At 44.5% G+C, this 22982-nt stretch overlaps 1 long non-coding RNA gene across 1 annotated transcript in view; it reads right to left on the reverse strand.

The window, feature by feature from the left end:
• Window positions 1-3406: 3406 nt before the first annotated feature.
• Window positions 3407-22982, reverse strand: part of LOC137518459 (uncharacterized) — a 260370-nt gene continuing 240794 nt past the window's right edge. The window contains exon 4 of the long non-coding RNA XR_011020825.1: window positions 3407-3457. This is a non-coding gene — a long non-coding RNA (uncharacterized lncRNA). The remainder of the gene's footprint in view (window positions 3458-22982) is intronic.

Consider the following 22982-nt stretch of genomic DNA (forward strand, 5'->3'; position numbering starts at 1 on the left):
GGCTCAGAAGATGGGTCAGCTGACACTTGGCTGCTGCATCTCTTCTCTGGTTGGTGGAAGTATTCTGGGTGGGAACCTTGAATTGCCTGTCTGTATTTAAACTGAGGGATGTCAGTAGCTCATTGTCTGTTGTTGCGAATACTTCGGTGCTAGCGCTCAGACCTTAGTCAGATCCTTGTGTGTTTGAACCGGCAGAACCCCGGGGATTCACACTTAGCCTAGGACTATTATTATTATTATTGTATTCATTATTTACTGTGTATGACCTCTTTCCTGAACCTCTGATTATTCTCTTGCCTCACGATTCTGTACCTTCGCCAATCTGATCTGCTGCCGACCTCTGCCTGTCTATATACTCTGATTCTTCACTTAAGTAGAAACAGGGAAAAGGAATGCTGGCACTGCAGGAGTCGTATTCTTATCCAGGGAGGGAGAAGGGAGGGAGAGACAACACAGACCCAAACAAAGGTATGTGCGCAGTAGATCCTCAGCGTGCTCAGGCAAAAAGTGACATCTATATGCACAAAGAAAGAGGAGAGCGCCGGCACTGCTGTCATACACTTTAATTCAAAATTTATTAAAATCGTCGATCAGTAAAGAACATTGTCCATGCAAACAGTTGATAACACATACCATAGGTGTCTGTGGATGGTGCGGTGGGTGCAGAGGGTGCAAAGCCGGGCGGCCAATTCACGCGTTTTGCGCTTCTACGGAGGCTGCCAGCCTCCGTAGAAGCGCAAAACGCGCGAAACAGCCGTCAGGCTCTGCACCCACCGCACCATCATAGTGAACCAGCAACCTCATGGTGAACCAAGACTCCTAGGAGTGTATAAGGGGCTGAAAGAGGCCAAAAAGTCTCCTTACTAAAAATGCTATGCAAAACAGAAGTTTGCCTTCTTAAAACAGAAGGTATTTGGAATTATTCAGGTTGGAGTGAGCTTTGAGGTGTCCCATAGTGCATCAGTACTGAATATGCAAATCATCTCTTTGTTGTCCCTGATAGCTAAACACACCTCTAGAACAGCTAGAATGCAATGATGTGTCAGCTTGTTAATATTACAGAGCCAAACTATTCCAACAAGCATACAGACTGTTTCGAATTGGTTGATCCTCATGAGTTCATGGCATGGATTAATACTGTATGTCTCTATGGCGTAGGACTTGAAACACCCAGAGTTACAGATTGTCTAGCAAGCTCATGGTGAACCAGAACTCCTAGCAGTGTGTAAGGTACTGGAAGAGATCAAAAAGCCCCTTAACTAAAATGCTATGCAAAACAGAAGTGTGCCTTCTTACAACAGAAGGTATTTGCGATTATTCAGGTTGTAGTGAACTATGAGGTGTCTCACGGTGCATCACGGCTGAATATGGAAATAATCTCTTTGTTGTCCCTGATAGCTAAACGCACCTCCAGAACCACTTAATTGCAATGATGTATCAGCTTGTTGTGAACTGTTGTGCTTGTTTTGCACTGTGGGAAACCTCAGAGCTCACTCCAACCCAAATAATCACAAAAAAACTTCTGTTTTATGAAAGACTACTTCTGTTTTTATCTAAAAGTTAAAATCCCAAAAAGTCAAGGCATCAGAGAATACAGTCTCCTCTACCATCAAAAACCACTCAGAAGCTGGGGGAACCTCTGACAGGATGAGGTCTAGCAGATTCAAAGAAACAACAGCATCAGATGGCTTGTTTCTGAGAGTCAACAGCTTGCAAGATAGGTGGCTCACAGCTTCAAGCATAGCTTATAATAATTGTTGTAAGTAAGTCTCAGATTCAAACGCTAATTTTAACATGATAAAAGGCATGTGAAAAAAACTCAATTTTACGCAATAAGTGTGAACTCTGCTTTACACATCACAATGAGCACAATAAGAAAAAACAGACTTATCTAGGCCATGACAATCGAGCAATGGACCACTGGAAACTAGAAGGTGATATGGACTGATGAATCAAAACATGACATCTTTGGTTCATCACAAAGAAAGCAAATTTGACATTCACTGTAGTTAGTTGAGGACCCTAAAGTGTTAAAAATAGTGGGTCATTAGCAACATGTTGCAGAGTAGACTGACTGAAGGATATATTGGAAGGACCATACACTGCGGAAATGTGAAAGATCTCTGCAAGGGCATATGGAAAGATATGTTGGCTGTGGTGTTTGTGGCTATGTACAGAGAACTATTTTATCCACATACAGTAGGGACTGATCATATATGTCATGCAACACAAGTATAGTGACTTAACAGTTAAAATGACCAACAATCTTTGTGAGTTAGACAAAATGCAATCTGTGAGAGAAAATCATGGAACACATTGACATTACAAGTAGAGCTTACATGAAGTGGAATGATAAAACCCTCATTTCAGAACTCTCTGATTGTAGGAACCAGCTGGTAACAAGCCTGCAGTCCCAAGATCAGTGAGCAGGGCCAGATTTACAATTCAGGAGCCTCTAGGCACAAGTGTTCTAACGCCCTGAACACAGGCCACAACCCAATTAAAAATATTTTGAACTTGGGTCATGTCACTAACTGTCCTTAGGATCTTACACTCTTAATCATTAATCTTACTCTGTGTCATTTTACTATGTATGACATGAGACAGTGCTTAGCATGTAAGATGCTAAGGATCCTAAAGATCGTATTATACCAGCGGTGTTCTTCTATTTTTCTAAGGTCCTTGCTCGATGAGGTCATCAAGCGAGGACCCTTACAACACAGAAGAACGCAGCTGGTATAATTTATTCCAGTGTGTAGCAAGCACTGATTAAGGGAAATTGGTGACGTGCTATAACTCAGGCACACCTGAACACATGAGTGTTTTCAAATCCCAATCCACAAGTGAGTCAGCATCGTCTTCAGTACTGAAGAACTGAAGACAGTGCTGACTCACTTGTGGGCTGGTATAATTCATAAATGCCACTAGCAGGGCAGAGGATGAGTGCTGCTGCCTGTACCCATGCACCTCACACCTGCATCAAAGGAAGAGAGCAAGGGAGGGAGACTTACACCGCAGGGAAGGAGTGCAGTAGCGGCGTCTCTACAACAGAAGAAAAAAGAAGGAGGGGTTCATTTTGGGAGGAAAGCTGCCTTTCTCACATAAGGCGCCTGTAGGCATGAGCCTACAGTGCCTTATGGAAAATCCAGCCCTGCCAGTGCGGACATGGTGTTAAAAGACAAATTACCTTAATCACTGTTAAGTGGAGCTCCATGGAGTGGTGATATCATCCTATGTAGCTGATAGTGATCACTGCAGTTATGTTGTACTCTGAGAGAAGTGTGGTGTATTTTCTTAAAAATACACTTTATCTGGATACCTTTTAAGTCCCATTACCCAGTAAAGTAATAACTATTGGCATAAAGAATGTAGTGCAATAGATATTGACCGTAATTTAATGAAATCACCTACTGCCAATAAGAAATTTTTCTCCATTGAGTGGCAATGCTTGATGTTTCTATAAGAAAAAGCAGATTAGTATGTGTGATTAGTTGTGAAAGAAATATTATGTATGGTGTGTATAGAGCACTCCATCAGTACATGTAGTGATTAGAGATGATAAATAAGATGCAAATTATTCTGAGTTGACCTATTCAAATTCCACTTTGATTCAATTGGTCCATTTTCAAGCTGCACAAATATGCATACAAAATTAGCATAATCTTGCATTAACTCAGAACTATTATGATCTCATTGACCATCCCTACTAGCGATAGATACCACATATTGCCCAAAAGCCGCTGGTACTGTTTTTAAAGGAGGGTTGCTAGGAGTAATGAGGGATGAATGGGAACAAAAAGAGTATTCATAGATGCAGGCCTGGTACATTAGTTAAAATGACAATGGGTGCTTAGTCCATAAATCGGGTTGTAGCCCTACAAATATCAAATAGTAAATATTGACTCAGCACACCAGCAAGTTAATTGCAAAAAGATTTGTAGTGAGTTAATATGCACAAAAGTAGCGAAAAAGCATTACATCAAAAAGCAGTATATTACAGAAAATGACATAACATCAACAAGGCCTACACATGACTGACAGCAGGTCAGGATGTGAGTGGAGTCAATACAGACATAAGTCACAAAGTATAATGCAATCAATCTGCAGCACAAACATTCAAATATACATGAGGCAACATGAGAAAACAGTTAACAACAGTGTGACCCCATCTCAAAAAGCGATATGCACTGACAGCTCCGTTTCAGGAGCGACTCTTCGTAAGAAGGTATATGCACAAGGCTCTTTCCTGGCTGCTGTCAGGGGGTAAACTCACCTTGGTCTCCACCTCTGGCTGCAGTGTTCCATGCCCCCTGTACATCCTTCTGATACTACCTCCTTCCCGCTTTGAAGTAGGAACTATTGGGAGGATGATGAGGGATGTGTAGTGCTCAGGCTAGAGGTGGAGACCAAGTGAGTTTACCCTCTGTGATGTTGTGTTTCAGTTCCGGCTGAAACACAGTTTTGCTTTTACAATCTTATCCCTGCTAAGGAGGGAAATAAATGTTTTACTTTAACTGCTGATAAGTTATTTTAATACCCTGTATAAAGCTTTTCATTATTTCTGGTGAGCAGTTTTAATATTTATACAATACTGTTCATTTTAGGCAGGTGTGAAAAAGTGCTGTGACCTAAGAAGCCTTTCCCAAATAGACTTTTTAGCAGTTTATGTTTATCAAGTAACAAGCTAAATGAATGAACAAAACAAAAATCTGAATTAATTCAATATTTGGTGTGACTAACCTTTGCCTTCAAAACGGTATTGAATATTCTTGCACGCGTTTTTGAAAGAACTCAGCAGGTAGCTTGTTCCAAATATCTTGCAGAACTAACTACTTATTTCCTGTGAATATTGGCCTGGCACATTTAAAAAGTACCTGTAGTCAAATATGTGACCCTAGGGGTACTTACATTGGGAGACTCTGAATACTAATGAGGCTTCCCTCTTCTTCCTTAGCACCTACGATCCAGCACTGCCCCCCCCCCCCCCCCCAGGAAGGCCGCCAACAAGGGCTTGTCAGCGGATCACGTAAGCACACTATGGCTTACACAGCTGGGTCCCCTGAACAGTGTGCGCCTCGCACTGGTGCAGTCACTGTTTTCCGCTGAGGTTCCAGCAGAGATAGCCGAGCCTAATCAGGTCTGGTCTACTGCATAGGTGGAGATAGCTTGCGCCTATGCAGTAGAGAGGATCCAAATGGGCTTGACTATTTCCACCGGACCCCAAGCAGCTTTTGTCTGAGCCTGAGGAGCACAGACATCGATATTGTGGTGGCCATTTCTCTGGGGGGCCACAGCTCGATCAGGTTGCTGAGAAGGACAGGGAAAGCCTCATTAGGATCGAAAGGCTTCCCCCTCCCGAGGTAAGTACCTCCAGGGGCAGTTATTTCCCGGTTTCATTTAATGACTCAGAGCTCTAGATTGGTCATGCCGTAACTTCAAGGACACATTTGTTGAAGATGATGTTTGGTTGCTATTTAGTCCTTTAGTTAAGAAACTGCCTTCTGCTACTGTCAAATATTTAACATTTTGATTCATCAGTCCAGAGCACCTGCAGCCATTTTGTAAACTTCATGTTTTTGAGTATAGCTGAGTTCAATGTTGTTATTGTTTGGATGCCATTTTTCATGAAGACCTCTTCTGGCCAGACAGTGGAAGGGTGTAACAGGGTCTGCAAGCTCTGAGTATAGAGCTCTGCTGGCATCTTCTAATTCTGAAGGGGAGTAAGCACAATGGCCCTTATTTAATTCCCTTTTTCTCTGACGTTTTCTCCTAGGAAATCATATTTCATCTTCTCTTCAAATCTACTTTTCAGCACTCTGAACCTCACAGCCACACCTCCCAACAAACAAGGTTCCTCTATTCATCTTCCTACCTGCACGAACACATGACATTACACAACGGCACATGGGGGGGGGGGTGCCAACAGGAGGTGAAATGATCACAGTACTTTGCGCGGGAGTTGTCAGGGATATTAAACATCCAATCCATCGTGACAGTCGATATCACCATGCGGCGCTAAACGTCATTTGTGTAATACCGTGCATGTACCCACGTCGCAAGATCGCATAAACAATCACTCGTTGCTCAAAAAATCGCCGGTCATCAGCAAAATAACTGTGAAAATGTTGTCATGGGTATGAGCCTCAGTCTTGTTACTCAGTCTGGATAGGAAGTTTGACCTGTGACATGAAATTGTCTTTAGAGATGGCCTGTATGGTTCGACTGCAAACTTATATGCGCAAACTTCGGTGGTTCGCGTTCGCGAACTAACGTGAACTTTATGGCGGTTCAACCCGCCTCCTATACTACATCATTAGGGTCAACTTTGACCCTATACATCACAGTCAGCAGGCACAGGGTAGCCAATCAGACTACACTCCATCCTGGAGCCCCACCCCCCTTATAAATAGCAAGCAGTGTCAGCCATTTCACTCACTCATGTGGCTGCAGTAATTACAGAAGGGAGAGGTGCTGCAGAGACATTAGAGAAAGCTTAGTTAGGCTTGTTAGGTTGCTCTTTCTTGCTTATCCTTATTGCTAAAAAGCACTCCTTATCCTCAACAGCTCTTTTGCGAGCTAATGTTGTTCTTGTGATCTATTTTTTTCTGTGTATGTGTCCCACAGACACATGTGTTGCATATACAGCCCTGTCAGTCAGTCTTATCTGCTGGACCTTGGCCCCTTGGTAATTCCCATTGTTTCCTACTGTGCCACTGCCAGGCCCAGCAAATTCAGTGACTACCTGTGTGTGTGACTGGCAGCTGCACATTTGTAATACCCATCACTGCATATACCTACTTGTTGTTCAGTGCACCCACCTACCTACGTGAGCGCACACAGTGTGATATTTAATACCACCAGTCACTGCACCTGTTCACGGAACCTGTGTGTGTGTGTGTGTGTGACAGGAAGCTGCACATTTGTAATACCCATCACTGCATATTCCTACCTGTTGTTCAGAGCACCCACCTACTTACGTGAGCGCACGCAGTGTAATATTTAATACCACCAGTCACTGCACCTGTTCATGGTACCTGTGTGTGTGTGACAGGCAGCTGCACATTTGTAATACCTATCACTGGATATACCTACCTGTTGTTCAGTGCACCCTCCTACCTACGTGAGCGCACGCAGTGTGATGTTTAATACCACCAGCCACTGCACTTGTTCACGGTGTGTGTGTGTGTGTGTGTGTGTGTGTGTGTGTGTGTGTGTGTGTGTGTGTGTGTGTGAGAGACAGGCAGCTGCACATTTGTAATACCCGTCACTGTATATACCCACCTGTTATGAAAAGGGGAAGGTTGTGCATCCCTTAAAACATGCTGCAATTGACTGGTTAATCGCTCAGGCACGCACCACCCTTTATTAGGCTGAAAATGCATGCCCTGCATCCAAAACAAATGCTACATTTATAATACTATGGAGGAACTTTGGCTTCCACTATAGTTTGCATGCAAAGTATAATATACTGGACACTTGCGCCATGGTGAGGCAAACCTCCGGGTAAGTGGCCTAACCTAAATTAAAAACAACATATGTATAACCTTGGGAGCAGCTAAGCCAAAATATGTAACTTACATTTTAATGGACAGCAAGGAGAGGGCCAGTGCATACCACAAAGGCTGCATCTGAAATGACCAACAGTTCACATGTGCAGCACCTCTAATAAGCTTTCTGCACACTTCACATTCAATTCAGATGCAAATCATATACATAACCACTATTACTTACCATGCAAACGGGAAACTCCGAAATACAGTCTGGGAGCAGCTAACCTGGTAGTTACATACTAGCAAAATTATGAAAAGGGGGGAGGTTGCGCATCCCTTAAAACATGCTGCAATTGACTGGTTAATCACTCAGGCATGCACCACCTCTATTAGGCTGAAAATGCATGCCCTGCGTCCAAAACAAATGCTACATTTATTATACTATGGAGGAACTTTGGCTTCCACTATAGCAGCTCCCAAGGTTATACATATGTTGTTTTTAATTTAGGTTAGGCCACTTGCCCGGAGGTTTGCTTCACCATGGCGCAATTGTCCAGTATATTATATTCTGCATGCAAAATATAGTGGAAGCCAAAGTTCCTCCATCGTTTCCTTTTCATAATTTTGCTAGTATGTAACTACCAGGTTAGCTGCTCCCAGCCTGTATTTCTGAGTTTCCTGTTTGCATGGTAAGTAATAGTGGTTATGCATATGATTTGCATCTGAATTGAATGCGAAGTGTGCAGAAAGCTTATTAGAGGTGCTGCACATGTGAGCTGTTGGTCATTTCAGATGCAGCCTTTGTGATATGCGCTGGCCCTCTCCTCGCTATACCCACCTGTTGTTTAGTCCACCCACCTGCCTACTTAAGTGCACGCAGTGTGATATTTAATACCACCAGTCACTGCACCTGTTCACGGTACCTGTGTTTATGTGTGTGACAGGCAGCTGCACATTTGTAATACCCATCACTGCATACCTACCGGTTGTTCAGTGCACCCACCTACCTACGTCACTGCACTTGTTCACGGTACCTGTGTGTGTGTGTGTGTGTGTGTGTGTGTGTGTGTGTGTGTGTGTGTGTGAGACAGCTGCACATTTGTAATACCAATCACTGCATACCCACCTGTTGTTCAGTGCACCTACCTACGTGACCGCACGCAATGTCACTGCACCTGTTCACGGTGACAGCTGCACATTTGTAATACCAGTCATTGCATAATTGTTCACAGTACCTGTGTGACCGCACGCTGTGTAATATACCAGTCTGTGCATACCTGTTAACTGATCCATTGTGACAGCTGCACATTGTATTGTAATACCAGTCACTGCAAACCTTTCACTGCACCTGTGTGACGGCACATTGTATGTCAAGTCAATGCATACCTTTCAATTCATCTACCCACCCACCCCCCCCCGATATGGACAAAACGACAGGCAGAGGCAGACCCAGAGGAAGGCCACCCGGCAGGTCTGTTCGAGGTTGTACTGATGTGATTTCATGCGGCCCTGGACCAAAGTACAGTGCTCAGAAGAAGGCACGTCCCATCAACTCCCAAGATTGTCAGAACGTGGTTGACTATTTAACACAAAAAATCTCATCTTCCGCAGCCACCAGCGCTACTACAAGCACCACATCCGCTGCATTTGACACTTTGCAGGAGTTATTTGGTGGGGAATTAACTGATTCACTACTGTTACAACAAGATGAAGGCACTAAGCAAGTTACGCCACCTTATATGTCTGAGTTAGGCGACACTATGGAGGTAAGGTGTGAAGAGGAGGAGGATGAAGTACCTGCTGTTGGTGCAGTTTATGAGGTGTCTGAGGCAAGCGAAGCTGGGGAGGATGATTATGATGATGACGATTGTTATAAACTGTTCTTATCACCTTGCTTCGACACCACCGTCTCACAGACTGTGAGATCACTTGACTCTCCACACAGCAAGCAGGAGATAGACTTTCTCAGGTTTCTTCAATGTTTACGTTATTTATTCAAGTAACAGAAAGACAGATAGATACAGTCATCATATCCTAGCCATGCCAATCTTCACGTTGCGTTACAAGCTCTTGATTAGACTTCCTGCTGAAGTCAATCAGGCACTTCTTGCTAACCTACGTTCCACTAAACTACCTATGTACAGCATACATTATATCAGATTACAGAAAGGAAGAACATGCTTAGAGGTCCCAGTCAGCCTTGCGAGCTAGTGTGAAAGTAAAGAGCAGAATGCCCTCTCCATCGCTCACTCCGGGTTTAATACCGACTAGGAAAGAGTTAAATATGACATCATCTTCGCCACCCCCTAGATCAGACTATTGGTGGACCCACTCGTGGTGTCATCATACACACCTACTTGATTAATAATCAATGAGGCATTTGACCTATATGCAGGAATGTGGATGTTTACAAAACATGGCTGATGTTTATTGTTCTATGCCCAGGTCAGGGAGACCTGCGGCCTTGTTCAGAGAACAGCTTCTTCGTATGTTCTAGTTCTGCTGACAGAACTGCAGATTTTCTCTCTAATAGAAAATCCCCTTAAAGGGCAGGTCTGCTCATCAAGCCTTTTTGACTAACTCAGTCCAAATAACTGAGGCCTACTTAAATTATAACAACGATGATACGGATGCCACGTGGGAACCTAAGAGACAAGATGACCAAGGGGACAGTTCAGAGGGGGAGTCAGAGAGGATTAGGAGGAGAGGAGTTCCTGAAAGAAGCAGTGGGAGCTCGTCATCAGAAACAGCTGGTGGCAGTGTCCGGTGCCATGTATCGCCACCTGTGTACAGCCAGCCAACATGCCCTTCAATGTCAGCTGCTGATGCCACCATAGTGCCATCACCCCAGGGGGGCTCAGCGGTTTGGAGATTTTCTAGGGTGTCTGCCTTAGATCAGAGCAATGCCATCTGTTCTCTCTGCCTCCAAATATTGAGCTGTTGAAAGGCCAAAAGCCACATAGGGACAACTGCCTTACGAAGGCACATGGAGAAAAGGCACAAACTGCAATGGGAAGAGCACCAGAGGAAAAACAACACACCGACCTCCTAGGCTTGTCCAGAGACGCCGGAGGTCACTGCTCAGGCCCCGCTGGGCCGATTTGAATAATTTTTTTTTAAAGCACGCAGCAAGCACTTTGCTTGCTGCGTGCCTTACCCGATCGCCGCCGCCAATCCGCCGCTATCCACCGCGATGCAGGGCCCCCCCAGGAGAGACCCCGTGCGCTGCCTGGCCAATCAGTGCCAGGCAGCGCTGAGGGGTGGATCGGGTCTCCCTGTGACGTCACGACGTGGGTCGCCATGGCGACGGGGGAAGCTCTCCAGGAAATCCCGTTCAGAACGAGATTTCCGGACGGGCCATTGTGCCGACGGCGATCAGAGGGGTGGGAGGGATGCCGCAGGGAGGGGGGAATCATGTAGCTAGCGCTAGGCTAGCTACATGAAAAAGAAAAAAAATATATGCAAAAAACGTTCCCGTGGCCGCAGGGCCACAGGAATCAGAACGCCAGGCAGGTTATCCACTTAACGACCGCCCATGTGCGGAAAGTGGATCCCGCAAGGACCGCCGCATGTACGAGAGGCGGCGGTCCTTGTACGGGCATGGGCGGAGCGATCGCGTCATCCATGACGCGATCCTCCGCCGGGGATCGATGGCCGGGGATTTAGCCTCCAGCTCGCCGGCCACTTAGCAGCGCCGGCGGGCGGAGGAAGGAAGAAATCCGCCGATCCATTTGTATAATAGGCTTTGTAATGTATACAAAGCCTATTATACAGGCTGCCTCCTGCCCTGGTGGTCCCAGTGTCCGAGGGACCACCAGGGCGGGCTGCAGCCACCCTAGTCTGCACCCAAGCACACTGATTTCCCCCCCCCTGCCCCCTGATCACCCACAGCACCCCTCAGACCCCCTCCCTGCCCACCCCCCAGACCCCTGTTTGCACCCAATCACCCCCCTAATCACCCATCAATCACTCCCTGTCACTATCTGTCGACACTATTTTTTTTTATTCCCTAAACTTCCCCTGCTCCCTCCTGATCACCCCCCACCCCTCAGATTCTCCCCAGACCCCCCCCCCACCGACCGCCCCCCCTGTGTACTGTATGCCTCTATCCCCCCTGATCACCTGTCAATCACCTGTCAATCACCCATCACTCACCCCCTGTCACTGCCACCCATCAATCAGCCCCTAACCTTCCCCTTGCAGGCAATCTGATCACCCACCCACACCAATAGATCGCCCGCAGATCCGACGTCAGATCACCTTCCAAGTGCAGTGTTTACATCTGTTCTCTACCCTAAACACCCACTAATTACCCATCAATCACCCATCAATCACCCCCTATCACCACCTGTCACTGTTACCCATCAGATCAGACCCTAATCTGCCCCTTGCGGGCACCCAATCACCCGCCTACACGCTCAGATTACCCTCAGACCCCCCCCCTTATCAATTCGCCAGTGCAATATTTACATGTTCTTCCCTGTAATAACCCACTGATCACCTGTCAATCACCTGTCAATCACCCATCAATCACCCCCTGTCACTGCCACCCATCAATCACCCCCTGTCACTGCCACCCATCAATCAGCCCCTAACCTGCCCCTTGCGGGCAATCTGATCACCCACCCACACCAATAGATCGCCCGCAGATCCGACGTCAGATCACCTCCCAAGTGCATTGTTTACATCTCTTCTCTACCCTAAACACCCACTAATTACCCATCAATCACCCCCTGTCACTGCTACCCATCAGATTAGACCCCTATCTGCCCCTAGGGCTCTCAATCACCCGCCCACACCCTCAGAACGCCCTCAGACCCCAGCCCTGATCACCTCGCCAGTGCATTGCTTGCATCTATTCCCCCCTCTAATCACACCTTGAGACACCCATCAATCACCTCCTGTCACCCCCTAGCACACCTACCCATCAGATCAGGCCCTAATTTGCCCCGTGTGGGCTCCTGATCACTCGGCCAAACCCTCAGATCCCCCTCAGACCCCCTTCCGATCACCTCCCCAGTGCATTGATTGCATCTATTTTCCCCTCTAACCACCCCCTGAGACACGCATCAATCACCTCCTGTCACCCCCCTAGCACTCCTATCCATCAGATCAGGCCCAATACAACCTGTCATCTAAAAGGCCATCCTGCTTATGACCGGTTTCACAAAATTCACGCCCTCATAGACCACCTGTCATCAAAATATGCAGATGCTTATACCCCTGAACAGTCATTTTGAGACATTTGGTTTCCAGACTACTCACGGTTTTGGGCCCGTAAAATGCCAGGGCGGTATAGGAACCCCACAAGTGACCCCATTTTAGAAAAAAGACACCCCAAGGTATTCTATTAGGTGTATGACGAGTTCATAGAAGATTTTATTTTTTGTCAAAAGTTAGCGGAAATTGATTTTTATTGTTTTTTTTCCACAAAGTGTCATTTTTCACTAACTTGTGACAAAAAATAAAATCTTCTATGAACTCACCATACTCCTAACGGAATACCTTGGGGTGTCTTCTTTCTAAAATGGGGTCATTAGTGGGGTTCCTATACTGCCCTGGCATTTTAGGGGCCCTAAACCCTGAGTAGTCTTGAAACAAAAATGACCTGTGAAATCCTAAAGGCACTCATTGGACTTTGGGCCCCTTAGGGCAGTTAGGGTGCAAAAAAGTGTCACACATGTGGTATTGCCGTACTCAGGAGAAGTAGTATAATGTGTTTTGGGGTGTATTTTTACACATACCCATGCTGAGTGGGAGAAATATCTCTGTAAATGGACAATTGTGTGTAAAAAAAATTAAACAATTGTCATTTACAGAGATATTTCTCCCACCCAGCATGGGTATGTGTAAAAATACACCCCAAAACACATTATACTACTTCTCCTGAGTACGGCAATACCACATGTGTGGCACTTTTTTGCAGCCTAACTGCGCTAAGGGGTCCAAAGTCCAATGAGCACCTTTAGGCTTTACAGGGGTGCTTACAATTACGCACCCCCAAAATGCCAGGACAGTAAACACACCACACAAATTACCCCATTTTGGAAAGTAGACACTTCAAGGTATTCGGAGAGGAGCATAGTGAGTCCGTGGCAGATTTCATTTTTTTTTTTGTCGCAAGTTAGCAGAAATGGAAACTTTTTTTTTTCTTTTTTTGTCACAAAAAGTGTCATTTTCCGCTAACTTGTGACAAAAATAAAATCTTATATGAACTCACCATGCCTCTCACTGAATACTTTGGGATGTCTTCTTTCCAAAATGGGGTAATTTGGGGAGTATTTATACTATCCTGGAATTCTAGCCCCTCATGAAACAGGTGGTCAGAAAAGTCATAGATGCTTCAAAATGGGAAAAATCACTTTTTGCACAATAGTTTGTAAACGCTATAACTTTTACCCAAACCAATCAATATAGGCTGAATGGGTTTTTAATTAAAAACATGTTTGTCCACATTTTTCGTGCTGCATGTATACAGAAATTTTACTTTATTTGAAAAATGTCAGCACAGAAAGTTAAAAAAATAATTTTTTTGACAAAATTAATGTCTTTTTTGATAAATATAATAAAAAGTAAAAATCGCAGCAGCAATCAAATAGCACCAAAATAAAGCTTTATTAGTGACAAGAAAAGGAGTCAAAATTCATTTAGGTGGTAGCTTGTATGAGCGAGCAATAAACCGTGAAAGCTGCAGTGGTCTGAATGCAAAAAAAGGGTCTGGTCCTTAAGGGGGGTAAAGCCCACGGTCCTCAAGTGGTTAAACATTGTTTATGTAAAATCAGTTATAAATCATAATAATTAAAATTATCATTGTGAATATACAAATGTTATTGTTTCTGTCTATATTTACAGAGAATAGCATTTTACCAATACAACATTTCATATTATTTAATGATTTGAATTTGTGAAACATTATTGTAAACAAAATATTAAAATATATTTTTTTTTAAACAATATTCCAGATTAACGCTTACACCAGGAGCCCTTTTTTCCCGACGCCTTTTTTGCATGTACGCCAGAATCATACCGTATGGTTCTGAATCAGTTCTGAAACATGCCTGAAGAAGAAACTTAAAGTTTCAAAAGCTTGCAGAAAAATCTTGTACAGTTAGTCATTAAAGGTCACCTAAACAACTTTTGTTGTTATGTCTTCGGATTCTCTCCATGACTAATACAGGATCACACGCAAAACATTTTATCATAAATCAATACATGTGCAAGCAATGTGTATATAGGGAATTGCTTGAGTTTGGAGATAAAAAGCAGCAGTGCCAGCCTTTTTTTCCCCTGCTGTGGAAAACTGCACATTGCTCCCAGTACACTGTGATTTTAAGCAAGTGTGACCCCAGCCTGAGAATCCCCTATGAGAAAATGGACTAGTCCAAAATCTGTCTGTTCAGTCAGATTTACCGGTAACTGCTTACTTTTTTCACTTTAGTGGTCCTTCAAACCCCAATTCAAATATCAATCACTGTTATTTCATGGGGGCCGAAAAAAAAAATCTTACTGTTATTGCTACCGCAACAGACTTTTTTTCATACTTTGTTCTCTAATGAATCTAGCTAGCCTCTACTGGTCGACTTTTCTGCAGGCATAAAGAAGAGCGAAGTCCCTGTGGATTTTTTTCCATCTTTATGTATATATTGGAAGAACTACTAAATACACAGTTTAACTCTGAAAAAAATGCTCCAGGTGAACATCTGCAAACTCAGAATTTCAAACACGAATTCCACTGTCAAAATGCTTTTATTAGAAGGGTGAATGCCAAAATTCTATCTGAATGGGGAGTTTCCAGCTAATTCCCAGCAAATACCCCGAGGAGACCAAATCCGAAGCTGTTTAAATGTGCTTCTGTGTTAGATCATTACTTTTACATAGCGTTATCCTTGTAGAATGACAAGGTTCACAGAGCCTCTAGGCAAAGTGTTTGTGAGCAGCAAAATGTGCCTTATATTATCATTTGAAGCACACTTTATGCACCAGGTCTCTTTCTACAGTAATTGATTCCTGACAGCATGTCTGCAAATTAATAAACCCAATTGCATGTAAATGTTGCTGGTATATTTGTTTCCTTGGGGAAATGATATCTCGTTGGCCGTAGAATATGTGGCGTTATAGAAAATGCAAGTAATGCATTTTTATACATAATTACATATTCCTTATGTTCAAGAAGCACTTACTCCTTTGATATAATATAACACATGTTTTGATTTGAACTCTTAAATGGCAGCTAAATTATGTTTTATGATCCCACCCACGATTTTTCTGAGAAAGAAGTGATGTAGGTCACACAGGCAATCCAAAACATCTGATTAGCCTGCGCTCTAGAGATGGAAATGCATAACGAAACTCCAACTGGGAAATTAAAAATTCATAGTGGTTGAGGGGAGGCTTGAAAAATAACTGCACAACAGAAACCACGCACCTTTCATTTTATTATGCATTTTTGCTGCAATCAAGTTACTCAAGACTGTTCACTGAATGCTTCCCTGGCATTAATGGCCAGTGCATAACAGCATGAAGATATATGATGTGCCTGTCAAAGTATGCCAAATGTCCTGTATAAATCTCCATTTATGCATATGGCGTATAAACAATACTGAGCCTTACTCTGGCAATGCATTACTCTTCAGTTTTAGGTTTTGTTTTGTTTTTTCTTTTCTTTTATGTGTGTAGAGCGACTACTGGCACCAGATAAGATACTACAGCAAGAACTGTTATGATAAATAAAACAACCCTAAAGTGCCTGAAGTGTAAGCTTTTTCTTAAGAAAATTGATATAGCATATTATTATTATGCAAGTCATATTGTAATTAATGTTACTAAGGAATTACAGTACTTTTTCATTTCAATTCACAAGCAGACACATTTTTATGAAATTGCAGGAAACCTGTATCTCACATCTTTTCAACCATAGCCCGAATAGTCAATGAGATGCATACGTTATGCTAATTTTATGCCGATTCATGCATCTTGTAAATACACCAATCAGATGAGGCAGCTTTTTCATTTGTTTCTTGGATGCATGTAAAAATCTTTACATTTTAATACTGATAAAACTACAAAAATGCATAAATAACATACAATACATATAACACTCAACTGACAATAGACTAATAAAGCCAGGTATTGGACCCTAAATGAGCTCCTCCAGAGGCTGCAGTCCTCTGATTACTGATGGAACATTTGTGGTTCTCAGTTAATATAAATGCATACACCACTGCTGTGCAGTAAATCACAAAAGTTTATAAAGCTGAAGTTGCATGAAGCTGAAATGTGCAGGATATAGCAACTGGATGACACCATGGCATTCTTGAATGGGCGCTATCTCTGAAGAGGCCATTAACAGAACGGTGAAACATGTCAGATACTAAGGCGTCCTTGCCATGGATTGTACCCTAGAGCTCCCAGCCTGTATGGACTATGGACTTGGGCACCACTGCTTTTGGTGTATATGCAGAGCTTCTGTTTGGGTTCAAGGTGCGTTTGTAGTTCTTGGGGGGGGGGGGCTCAGCGCATCTCTGATGGAGGCCATTTGGAGGCGGCCTGGTGTTGCGCTGATCCACCTTTTGCGCAATTTTCAATTTTCAATTTTACACGATTAGCCGCACCCAGGCTATGCATATACATAGGTTAGAATTTAGTTAATGTTAGGCCCCTCCCATGGAGGATTGACTTCTTCGCAGTGGGAGGGACGAGTACTTAATAGGTTGCATGCAAGCTGTTACAGGAAACCAACATCCTCCAGTGGTAGACAGGTCATGTGTATGCTCGGTGTGTATTATATCCCACAAGTGGGGCTTGCACTCTTTTGCAGGTAGGCACTTGCCTGTTTTTAAGTAGCGCTGTTCATTTCCTTGCTATGTACTAATTTAATTCGTTTTTGGTCAGCTGCTCCCACTTAACAGCCATGCTTTTGGTGTATATGCAGAGCTTCTCTTTGGGTTCAAGGTGCGTTTGTAGTTCTTGGGGGGGCTTAGCGCATCTCTGATGGAGGCCATTCGGAGGCGGCCTGGTGTTGCGCTGATCCACCTTTTGCACCACTGATACATCGGTGTGGTAACTATCTACTGCTCTGACTACTGTTTTGCTGGAACAGATCTGCTTGGCCTTACTGCATGGCTGTACCAATAACTGCTTATGCTTTGCAATACCTTTATGGCAAATCTGTGCAATCATTGTTATGTGGATCTATTTGCTCTTTACGAACATGTTGGCATAATCTTTGTAGAGCCTATATATGGGACTGCGATTGTGTCCAGTGTTATGCAGCTTACAATATAGGCTCTGGTCTGTGATTGGGTCCAGGACTGATGTGCCATTTACTAACTCCACGGAATTACTAGTTCAGTGCATGCCATGGATGGTGTCATCCAGTTGCTTTATCCTGCAAATTTCAGCTTAATGCAACTTCAGCTTCATAAACTTTTGTGATTTACTACACAGCAGTGGTGTATGCATCCATATTAATTGAGAACCACAAATTATCCATCAGTAATCAGAGGACTGCAGCCTCTGCAGGAGCTCATTTAGGGTCCAATACCTGGTTTTATTAGTCTATTGTCAGTTGAGTGTTATATGTATTGTGTGTTATTTATGCATTTTTGTAGTTTTTCAGGATTAAAATTTAAATATGTTTACATGCACCCAAGAGTCAGTTTACCTTTTTGTACTGTTGCCACTATCAATGCTGACATGGCGCATTTGGAAACCGAATTCCAATATTTATTATGTATTTTTTTGGCCATTGGCCTGATGATCAAGGTAGTGTTATTTCTGTTTTAGCCCCTTCTAGAGTTGTTGCACATATTTTTCATTTGTTTGATCCTTTTTCAATCTGCATATACAGTATGTGCATATAATTAGCACACATTTTGCATCATCTCCTTGATCATTTGCAGTGCACAGTTGGGTGTACAGACTTCACTCTTATGTATACACAATGCCTTTGAATTTCCATCTTCCTGCATTAGTTATTTACAATACAACACAGAGCAGTTTTAACATATTTATTTACTCACATTCATAAGCATTATCTTTTGTTTATAGAGGTCAGCCTGAAGATCTGGTCAAGATCAAGGTATGCATCTTTTCTACTCCTATAGCAAATCAGTGAATAATCAAGTAATTACAGTAGACTGACACTCCTATTTATTTTTTGTTAATACCATAATGCAGTAGTTTTTGTGGTATATGCACTGTATATCAACACAAGGTAATAACATAGGTTCATTTTATTAAGGTGCTTACAACATATGGAACTAGCATTAACCAATGCAGCAGTTTAGTTCAAGGCAGTGGCGTAGCTACAAACCTCGGGGCCCCGATGCAGAATTTGGACCCAGGCCCCCTGCCCACCCTACATTAAATAGCCAGGAGTAGGTGCCTCCAGTATAGGCAGTTGGCTGATGGTGTAATGGTTAAGGGCTCTGCCTCTGACACAGGAGACCAGGGTTCGAATCTCGGCTCTGCCTGTTCAGTAAGCCAGCACTAATTCAGTAGGAGACCTTTGGCAAGTCTCCCTTACACTGCTACTGCCAATAGAGCGCACCCTAGTGGCTGCTGCTCTGCTCTGGCGCTTTGAATCCGCAAGGAGAAAAGCGCAATATAAATGTTATTTGTCTTGTCTTGTCTTATAGGGAGTCAGGATTAGATGCCTCAGTATAGATCGTCAGGAGTCAGTACCTCAATATAGAAAGCCAGGGATAGATACCTCAGTATAGAAAGCCAAGTATAGATGCCTCAATATAGATAGCCTGCATTAGATGCCTCTGTATAGGTAGTCAGGAATAGGCATGTCAGTATAGGTAGCCAGGATTAGATGCCTCAGTATAGATACATTCATAGTGCACATTCGCAGGAGTGAAGACTATCGCGGTTTTCTAGTCCCTATGGTCACTCATGCGGAGGTAGTTCAATGACAGTTAAGTGACCAAAGAAACAGCAGTGTGGGCCCAGTGTTGGTCCAGAAAGCTTTATTGATCTCCTGAAGTGATGATAAAAAAAGTGCTTTTGCTAAAGATTATGCAGTGGATCAAATTTAGTCTGATCACAATGAAGCAACGACCTTACAGTCTTGGGTGTGGCAACACAATAATAATAGTAGTAGTACACTACATTACAGTACAGTAGTAGTGCTTATGGTCTAAATGAGTGATACTTCACTCAGGTGACAGCTGACGTACAGATAGCTTTCTGCTGTATTCTACAATCAACATGCAATATAAGGGGTTCCTGCCAGTGTGACTTTATACAAGCAGGACTGAGATGAATAACATAGGTGAGGGGTCAGTACAGTAGTAGTAGTGCTTATGGTCTAAATGAGTGACATTTCACACAATGCTGGCAGCGCTGTGTACACCTGCCTCTTACACCAGCTGAGGTGCTCTGCACAGGGGACACACACAGCACAGCAATGGAAAAAGCAAGATAAACAATTTGTAACTTACATTTGGTAGAGCAGCAGGGAGAACGCCAATGCATACCACTAAGGCTGCATCTGGAATGACCACCAGCTCAGTGTGTAGCACCTATATAGACTTTCTGCACACTTCACATTCAATTCAGATGCAAACATGTGTTTAGGGATGCGCAGCCTTTCCCCCCCACCTTTCCTTAACAAGATAAACAATGTGCCTGCTGACTCTGGGGTGAGGGGTCAAAGTTTGGCTCCATGATGATGTATAGGAGGCGGGTCGAACACGCCATGTGCTCACCTGCTGACTAGAGATGGCCCGAACGGTTCGCTGGCGAACGGTTCCCGGCGAACTTCCGGGGGTTCGCAATCGCGGAGAACCGCAAACTTTTGCGGAAGTTCAATTTGCTCCCATAATGCACCATTAGGGTCAACTTTGACCTTCTACATCACAGCCAGCAGGAACATTGTAGCCAATCAGGCTACACTCCCTCCTGGAGCCACTCCCCCCTTATAAAAGGCAGGCATCGCCGGCCATTTTACTCACTCGTGTGTCTGCAGTAAATAGACAAGGGACAGCTGCTGCTGCTGCAGACTCTCATAGGGAAAGATGAGTTAGTCTCTTGTAGGCTTCTTTGCTTGCTCCTTGCTGATTAGTATTGCTAAAATAGCACCCCACCACAGCTCTTGAGAGCTAATCTTGTTCTTGTGATCTATTTTTTTTTCTCTGTGTGTCCCACTGACACTTGTGTTGCATAGACAGCCTTGATAATTCATGCTGTGTGTGTGCCACTTCCAGGCCCAGCACATTCAGTGATTACCTGTGTGTGTGACAGGTGCACATTGTAATACCCATCACTGCATATACCTACCTACCTACCTACCTGTTGTTCACAATGTACCCACCCACCTACCTATGTGAGTTGAGCGCACGCAGTGTCACTGTGCCTTTCCGATACCTGTCTGTGTGTGACAGGTGCACACTGTAATACCCATTACTGCATATACCTACCTACCTGTTGTTCACAGTGCACCCACCTACCTACTAGAGTTAAGCGCACGCAGTGTCACTGTGCCTGTCCGATACCTGTCTGTGTGTGACAGGTGCACACTGTAATACCCATCACTGCATATACCTACCTGTTGCGTTCAATGCACCCACCTCATCACTGCATATAACCTACGTGAGTGCATGCAGTGTGATATACAACTCCGTGCATACCTGTTAACTGCACCTGTGTGACTGCACATTGTATTAGTCAAGTCAGTGCATACCTTTCACTTCATCCCCCCCCCCCCCCCCGATATGGACACAATGGACAAAACAGGCAGAGGTAGAGGCAGACCCAGAGGAAGGCCACCCGGCAGGTCTGTGCGAGGTCGTGTTGATGTGATTTTGTGCGGCCCTGGCCCAAAAGTACAGTGCTCAGAAGAAGGCACGTGCCATTAACTCCCAAGATTGTTAGGACGTGGTTGACTATTTAACACAGAACACCTCATCTTCCGCAGCCACCAGCTCTACTACAAGCACCACATCCGTTGCATTTGACATTTCACAGGAGTTAATTGGTGGGGAATTAACTGATTCACAGCCATTATTGTTACAACCAGATGAAGGCGCTAAGCAAGTTACACCACCTCATATGTCTGAGTTAGGCGGCGACACTATGGACGTAATGTGTGAGGAGAAGGATGATGAAGTACCTACTGTTGGTGCAGTTTTGTGTCTGAGGCAAGCAAAGCTGGGCAGGATGATTATGATGGTTATGATGATACGGATCCCACATGGGTTCCTAATAGACAAGATGACCAAGGGGACAGTTCAGAGAGGGAGTCAGAGAGGAGTAGGAGGAGACAAGTTCCTGAAAGAAGCAGGGGGAGCTCATCATCAGAAACAGCTGGTGGCAGTGTCTGGCGCCATGTATCGCCACCTATGTACAGCCAGCCAACATACTCTTCAATGTCAGCTGCTGATGCCACCATAGTGCCATCCCCCCAGGGGGGCTTAGTGGTTTGGAAATGTTTTAATATGTCTGCCTCAGATCAGAGCAATGCCATCTGTTCTCTCTGCCTCCAAAAATTGAGCCGTGGAAAGGCCAACACTCACGTAGGGAAAAGTGCCTAACGAAGGCACATGGAGAAAAGGCACAAACTGCAATGGGAAGAGCACCTGAGCAAACGCAGCACACAAAAGAAAAGCCACCCTGCTTCTCCTCTTCCTCCTTCAGGTGCAGCATCTTCAGCCACTTTCTCCCTTGCACCTTCACAGCCACCCTCCTCCACTCTGCCTCTGCCCTTGAGCGGTTCCTGCTCCTCTGCCCACAGCAGCCAGGTGTCCGTGGAGGAAATCTTTGAGCGGAAGAAGCCAATTTCTTCCAGTCACCCCCTTGCCTGGCGTCTGACAGCTGGTGTGGTGGAACTTTTAGCTCACCAGCTGTTACCATACAAGCTGGAGGACTCTGAGGCCTTCCGTACATTTGTGGCCAATGGGACACCACAGGGGAAGATACCAGGCTGCAATTATTTTTCTAAAAAGGCGATACCCAAACTGTACCATGAAGTTGAGAGGCAAGTGGTGTCATCTCTGGCACACAGCGTTGGGTCAAGGGTCCACCTGACCATGGATGCCTGGTTTGCCAAGCACTGTCAGGGCAGGTACAAAACTTACACAGCCCATTGGGTCAACCTGGTGACCGATGGCAAGCAGGGAGTACGTGGCTGTGCAGCAGACCAACTTGTGACACCTCCACGGCTTGCAGGCAGGCCCCCTGCCACCTCCTCTCCTCCTGCTACATCCTCTTCGCTGTCGTCGTCCTCCTCCTCCTTGGCTGAGTGGCACTTCAACTCTACTGATGCTGCAATCTCCTCTCCAGCTAAACAGACCCATCTCCCCAGGCCCTATGCTGCATGCCAGGTACAACGGTGTCACGCCATATTAGACATGTCTTGCCTCAAAGCGGAGAGTCACACTGGACCAGCTCTCCTGGCTGCTCTTAACAAACAGGTGGATCAGTGGCTGACCCCGCACCAGCTGGAGATCAGCAATGTGGTGTGTGACAATGGCAGCAGTCTCATTT

The sequence above is a fragment of the Hyperolius riggenbachi genome, chromosome 5 (assembly GCF_040937935.1).
Source record: "Hyperolius riggenbachi isolate aHypRig1 chromosome 5, aHypRig1.pri, whole genome shotgun sequence".
NCBI classification, from domain to species: domain Eukaryota; kingdom Metazoa; phylum Chordata; class Amphibia; order Anura; family Hyperoliidae; genus Hyperolius; species Hyperolius riggenbachi.